Source organism: Ambystoma mexicanum, chromosome 4q, assembly GCF_040938575.1.
Source record: "Ambystoma mexicanum isolate Mex_15411 chromosome 4q, UKY_AmexF1_1, whole genome shotgun sequence".
Classification (NCBI taxonomy): domain Eukaryota; kingdom Metazoa; phylum Chordata; class Amphibia; order Caudata; family Ambystomatidae; genus Ambystoma; species Ambystoma mexicanum.
Window position 1 is genome coordinate 676,295,737 of NC_090928.1, and position 6,107 is coordinate 676,301,843.

General features: G+C 38.3%; 1 long non-coding RNA gene across 1 annotated transcript; it reads right to left on the reverse strand.

Annotated features, from left to right (window-relative positions):
* Positions 1–1,210: 1,210 nt before the first annotated feature.
* Positions 1,211–2,519, reverse strand: LOC138467929 (uncharacterized). Its single transcript, XR_011268168.1, has 3 exons — positions 2,462–2,519; positions 2,260–2,347; positions 1,211–2,163 (listed from the first exon to the last, which is right to left on the reverse strand). It is a non-coding gene; the product is annotated as an uncharacterized lncRNA (long non-coding RNA).
* Between the last annotated feature and the right edge of the window lie 3,588 nt (positions 2,520–6,107).

Sequence of the window (6,107 nt, forward strand, 5' to 3'; positions counted from 1 at the left end):
TGTATGTCATTCTTCATGTGATGAGACAAGAGGGATTACATACTTTTTGGTTATTGCCAAAATTGGGATCATTGTTGTTTAACACGTATTGACTCACACATGTTTGTAAATTTGTGTTGTGGGGGAATGGGCTAACTCTTTGGCCTCTTTGTATAAAATTTGTTTTGGTTTATCATGAGTTGCGTTAATTATTCAATTTGTGTCAGCCTCGGTTATATTTTTGTGTAATTATTATTAGCCATGAAATTCTAATTTTGAAGAAGATTTGTTGACACCTAGATAGTATCTCATGTGTGGGAAAATGGCAATTGAAAAACGTGCAGATAAAGTATATGAATAGCTGCAAAATGTAGGACGGATGAAAAACATTCATATGGGAGGAGAAGATACAGGGTTTTGCCAAGGTGGTCAATGGATAGCTTTGTTAGTGGAACCTTCTGTATATTAAAGTGGTAGGTGAGAAAGGAAATAACCTATTAGAATATAGTGGTCCAACGCATTAAACAACATTAATGAAATTAAAAAACAATAATGTTATCAAAATGCTTCCGAAGGATCAAGTGCAATGGGTTTGTAAATGCTTCCTTTCTTCTAAGGATTTATGGTTAACTGCTCAACAAGCACACAAACAAAAGTCCTCTTTTTTTGGGGCCAATTTGGGAGAGGACATAAGTATCAGTGGACATACAAGAAAGTCCCAAATAGCTACCCTTCGATGTTGCAACAACTGGGGACTCACGGTAAACAGACAGAGGGCCTCATTACACATTAGGCGGTAAGGGTTTACCGGTACCGGTAAGGGCACCGGTACCGGTAAACCCTTACCGCCTTACTACGAGTTCCCTTTGCAAGACCCAACTTAAGTTTTACCAGCCGTTAAAGTAGGGTGTCGCAAAGGGACCTTGGAGCTAATTACGGTACCACAATTTGCGGTACCGTAATTAGCGCCTTCCCCATTCCCATTATGCCCTATGGGTGCAAAAATGGGAATGGGGAAGTGCCTTGGTGAATGGGGAATTACCGCCCCCGCTCACCTTGGAGTAGAGCGGTAATTCCGCCATCCACCAAGGCGGACACAGTAAAATAACGGCGGCAACCATGGTGCTAACAGTGCCATGGTTACCGCCTACCGTGTAATGAGGCCCAGAGTGAGGTACCATCTTTATAAACATATATCAAAAGATAAGGAGGGTCGGATGCATACAAAAATATGAAATTTATTCAGAAAACATATAGTAAAACTCAGACCAATTGGTCATGAGAACTAACAAAAAGAAACCAATAAAATATCAAGAATACATTTCATGTGTGATCACGACTTCAGCCTACCATAGTAGTTACAGAGAGGATCAATAACTTCTCTATATATACTTAACTATGACACGGAATAGAGGTGATGTTAGTAACCTGTGGGTGACTTATTTTCATGCATTTGTTTGAACTTTATATATGCATCAGCCCCCACATAAACAGAAGTGTCGACGGTCTAGATCTGTTTCCAGCCTTGTAGTTCGAACACAAACATAACCTTATTGTCACTAGTACAACAAATGCAGTGATACAAGGCTTTCTTCAGGACACACATGGCCTCCTTAGAGTAGAGTAGTATTGTATCTTGATTCACATTTACTACGTACAGGATTCTAAAAAAACAGATATACACAGTATTTTACATACTATTATTCTAACCGACCAAGCAATATTATGCTACAACAACAAGTGACTTTTAAAACACAATCTGTAGGTTCACAAGTTCACCCAGCATTGCTATATTTAGATGCACATCGCTTCTATTTTTAGTTAGCATTTCTAGTCATTTGAGAGCTCTGTTTCTCTAATTCATCGTTTCTGTGTTTACTTCCGAAACCGTAGTTTCAGCATTGCTTAATTTCACTTCTAGGTATAGAATATAGTACATTCTAGATTCCGTTGATTGATTTTTTTACTCAAGAAATACTCATTTTCTTGTGGTAAAATATTTCATTTTGTATTATGAAAAGCTTTTGTATTACATGAAAAATATATCATAGTACCATATGTATATGCAGTATGGTCACATCTTCAAGCTGGCCGAGTTTCCAAGTGGATCAGCAGGGATTAAGGGATCCAGCAGCGCACACGTGGAATCATCTTACTGTGCCAAAACAACCATGGTCAGGGGACCTATATAAACAATGAACATAGTGTGATTTCAGTCCTTGTTATCGAGTCCTGCAATTTTTTGGCTAAATCTGTGTTAGAAGACAAGCCTAGCTGTACCTGTGTATTGCGCCTCAGGCACTATCGCATATGTGGAACAGAGCGAACCTCGTGTATAATCTTCAAAAATTATTTTCCATAAGTCACGCTGCATAAAGGCACAAAATACAAACAAAGAGAGCCCTTTAGTGACAGCTCTTGTGACGTGTTAGTAAATCAGATGTGGCAATGGAAGGGGGATTGGGCCATGAACCTATCTTACTTTGTCTAGCTTGTCTGATTCTCGTTCGCTGGTCGCGTCCATAGTGATTCTACGTGGCTTCGGCGGTGTGATCATGTGATATCTCACAGAGAACGTGCGTCAGCACAAGAGCGTCATGCGTCATATATTGTGCACGATCCGTCATATTGGATCGGAAATGTACAGCCCAAGCAGAAAAAGAAAATTCAAATCATTGGACACAAATACAATGCGGGGGGCAGGTGGAACCAGTGATTTGTTTACTGTGAGTCCCCAGTTGTTGCAACATTGAAGGGTAGCTATTTGGGACTTTCTTGTGTGTCTTCTAAGGAGCAATGACTGATTACCACCTCTCAAAGGTAAATCAACCCTTCAGATTGTGAAAATCTGTTTTTTAGTTCTTTTTTGTGCATTTTGTGGGTGTCAATGATTTGATTGAGGGTATTTAGGATATTTGTTTTTTATGGCTTGCATATGCTACTGTGGGCACACTTTCAACTAGTGAATCATGCATTGAATGGAAAGGTGATTGCACATGCTTACGACTGCATAGATGAAATTTGTGGGATTGCAATTAGTTAAGAACACAATTAAATATTGTGTTGTTAGATGAGATAAAAGTCAGAAGACCCAATGCAATTGTTTTATTTGAACTTTTTAGATAAAAGAAGAAACATGGAAAAAGAAGAGAAATGTCTTATTGAAAGTTTGTTAACGTTATGAAAAAGGAATATAGTAACATAGACAGACTGGGTTTGTCTCCAGGGTTGGCCCTTTCTTAACCTAGTCTTGCTTAATATCTTAAAATCGAAAGCTTGCAGATCAGGCCAGAAGATCTATATGGCTTTAATAGACCTGGAGCAAGCTTTCAGTTCAATCATTAAGGAAAGGCTGTGGAAAATACTTGCCAGTTGAAGCTGCCCACTGGACTTTCTGGAGGCAATAAAAGACTACTATTCCTCGACCTCTATTCAAATCAGGATGTCGAGTGCAGGGATACTAACAGGGTCCATACAGACGGCAAGAGGACTTAAACACGGCTGACCTTTGCCGCCAGAATTGGTGAACCTGTTTCTATCTGATTTGGAAAAGAGCCTGAAAGAAGTAACTGCTTTTCCTCCTAAAATGTATAACCACTCGCTCTCATGGGTCGTCTAAGCTGAGGATCTAGTCCTAATTGATTATACACCTACAGGCTTGCAAAGGCACTTAAAGAAATTGGAGATCTACCTGGCTGAAAACAGCTTGTGGGCGAACACTAAAAAACTAAGATCATGATTCTACCCAAACAAGGAACTATGAAACAGTTAAAATTCAGCTGGGGAATAAACTCTGAGGAAATAGGCAGAGTTGATGTTATAACCTACCTGGGCGTCTTGTTTAATAGTAGTGTAATTGAAAAGCCTTGCATGGATGCCCTGAGATAAAAATGTTTGAGTCTGGTTGCACAGACAATGAAGATCAATAATAAGTTTGGCAAATTCATGATTGAACCCTTGATTGCTTTCTATAAACTGAAGGTGGTGCCAACACTGATATATGGTGCAGAACGTGCTCCCCTACTCCAAGTGGCAATTTGGGATCAATTGTAGGGTCTGTTTTGAAGGAAGGTGTTGGTGCTTCCACAATCTCTACCAATTTCCTTTGTTCGATTTGAATTGGGTTTGCAATCACTCAGATAGATGATATGTTGGAGTTCATTGAGCTTATACTGTAAGTGTTTGACTGAAATATTTTAAACAAAGGAGTGTTTATGGGCTCGGATTATATAGTGGACGGGTGGAAAGCCGGCTGTAGACATGTGTTGGGTGAACTAGACTTAACGTAGGAAGTCTTATTATCTAATTCGAACAAAGTGATGCTTCAGTTCAAGAGGCTGGATCGGATTAAAACACTTCATAAGAGAAGTTCATATAAATTGGCCCTATATTTGGAACATGAAGGTAGACCTCTTAACAGCCTCCCTAAATATCTCTCGAACTTTTGTAGCAAACACTATAGGAAACTCTTTATGAGATTAAGAATGAACATTATCCCTAGCAGGGAGGTGCTGAGTTATAGGTGACAGATACCCCTAACTGACTCATCTTGTAGATATTCCAATGATCAAATGATAATAGAGTCTTCAAGGCACCTATTGACAGAATGTCAAATGTTGAAGGGTGAAAAAAGGCTCTATACGAGCAAGGCAGCTGAATGCTATAAATCTCCAACATCTCAGTGGTGGGATATGTTTATTTTGGGGAAAACAATTCTATGATGCTGGCTGCTGTGAAGTTTCTTGAATGAGTGCTAGAACCTTTTCAGGATGAGGGGCCATGGATCAGGAAAAACTAAATAAATGGGTTGTACAAGGACCTGGGGCTACGAATATTGTTGATTTAATTTGGTTGGACTCCATGCTCAATTCCAAAACTGGATGCCTTGTTTTTCAGTTTGGGGTGGCCCTTATGTATGATCTATGTATTTTATTTGGTTATTCTCTTTTTTATTTGTATTTTATGGTATATGCTTATTTTAAAGGAGGGAAGGGAATTAGTAATGGATTTGATGAAGGATGTTAAGGTTTACTTGTAAGGTGGGGAATCAACCAATAAAAAAACAAAAATAATAATATAGTAACATAGAATCCTTTTTAAAAGCAGTCATTTGAGCACAAAATGTCTCTTTGAAAATAATTGTCAAGGTCTAAGTTTGTATTTTCTTTTTCTGCATCAGGTATGCCAGTTTGGTTTTCTTGTTTTCTGTCTTGTTTTTCAAGCAGCACAGGGTTGTTGGATTGGGTGACATTTTTCAGTCACAATACATGTCATCACACAAAAATGGAGAGTTGTTTTTTTCTGGAGTTGAAAATATTTATGGATGCTGTCCAGTTGTTTAGAAATGTTCTATATATTTATGCATCATCTCTCACCTTTCATCTGGTGATTGAGGTTAGCCTGTATATTGTGGAAGAAATGTTTGTGTCTATCACATTTTTAAATTGGACATGTGGGGCTTGAAATACTTTATGTTCAAGGGAGTGTTAGAAAAATAGATATATTGGTTGCAAGATATGAAAGTGTTGTTTGAGATGTTTATTTTCAAGTGATGTAAAGGGTATTATAAATTATTGCAGAGACGTCTTTCCAAGAAATAGGTTTGAGATTAAACAAGCACTTTTTAAGAACGATTCTTAGGGAAAACACATATTAGCCTATATCAGCTGACAAATTGTTATTTGTGGTGCCCCCTCTATTTGTATTTTTAGGGGTGACAGACATGTTGCCGTATACAGACCTATATTATGGAATACTCTGCCCTGGGAATTTAGGACATATGCAAGAGCTGACACCATTTATTTTTTATTCATATTTATATTCAAAAAGTGTATTGCAGTTTACAAGCAACCATAACACTAATCAACATAAAATAACAAAGTCAGTTATTCATTTTAACGAAACACAACTTCAATCATAGTGATATGACTAGCCAGGCATCTAGGGCACAAGTTCATAATAGAGCTTGTCAATTTTAGCCCCATATCTCCTTCCATGCCGCTTCCCCCTCTGACATTCTATTTTTCAAAACCAGATCGTTGTCAGGGTAAGCTTTAAAGCCTGATTCGAAGTGAGCATCAGTCTTTTCCAAAGATTATCATTCAAAACCCTGGTTGTCGAGTGTGAAA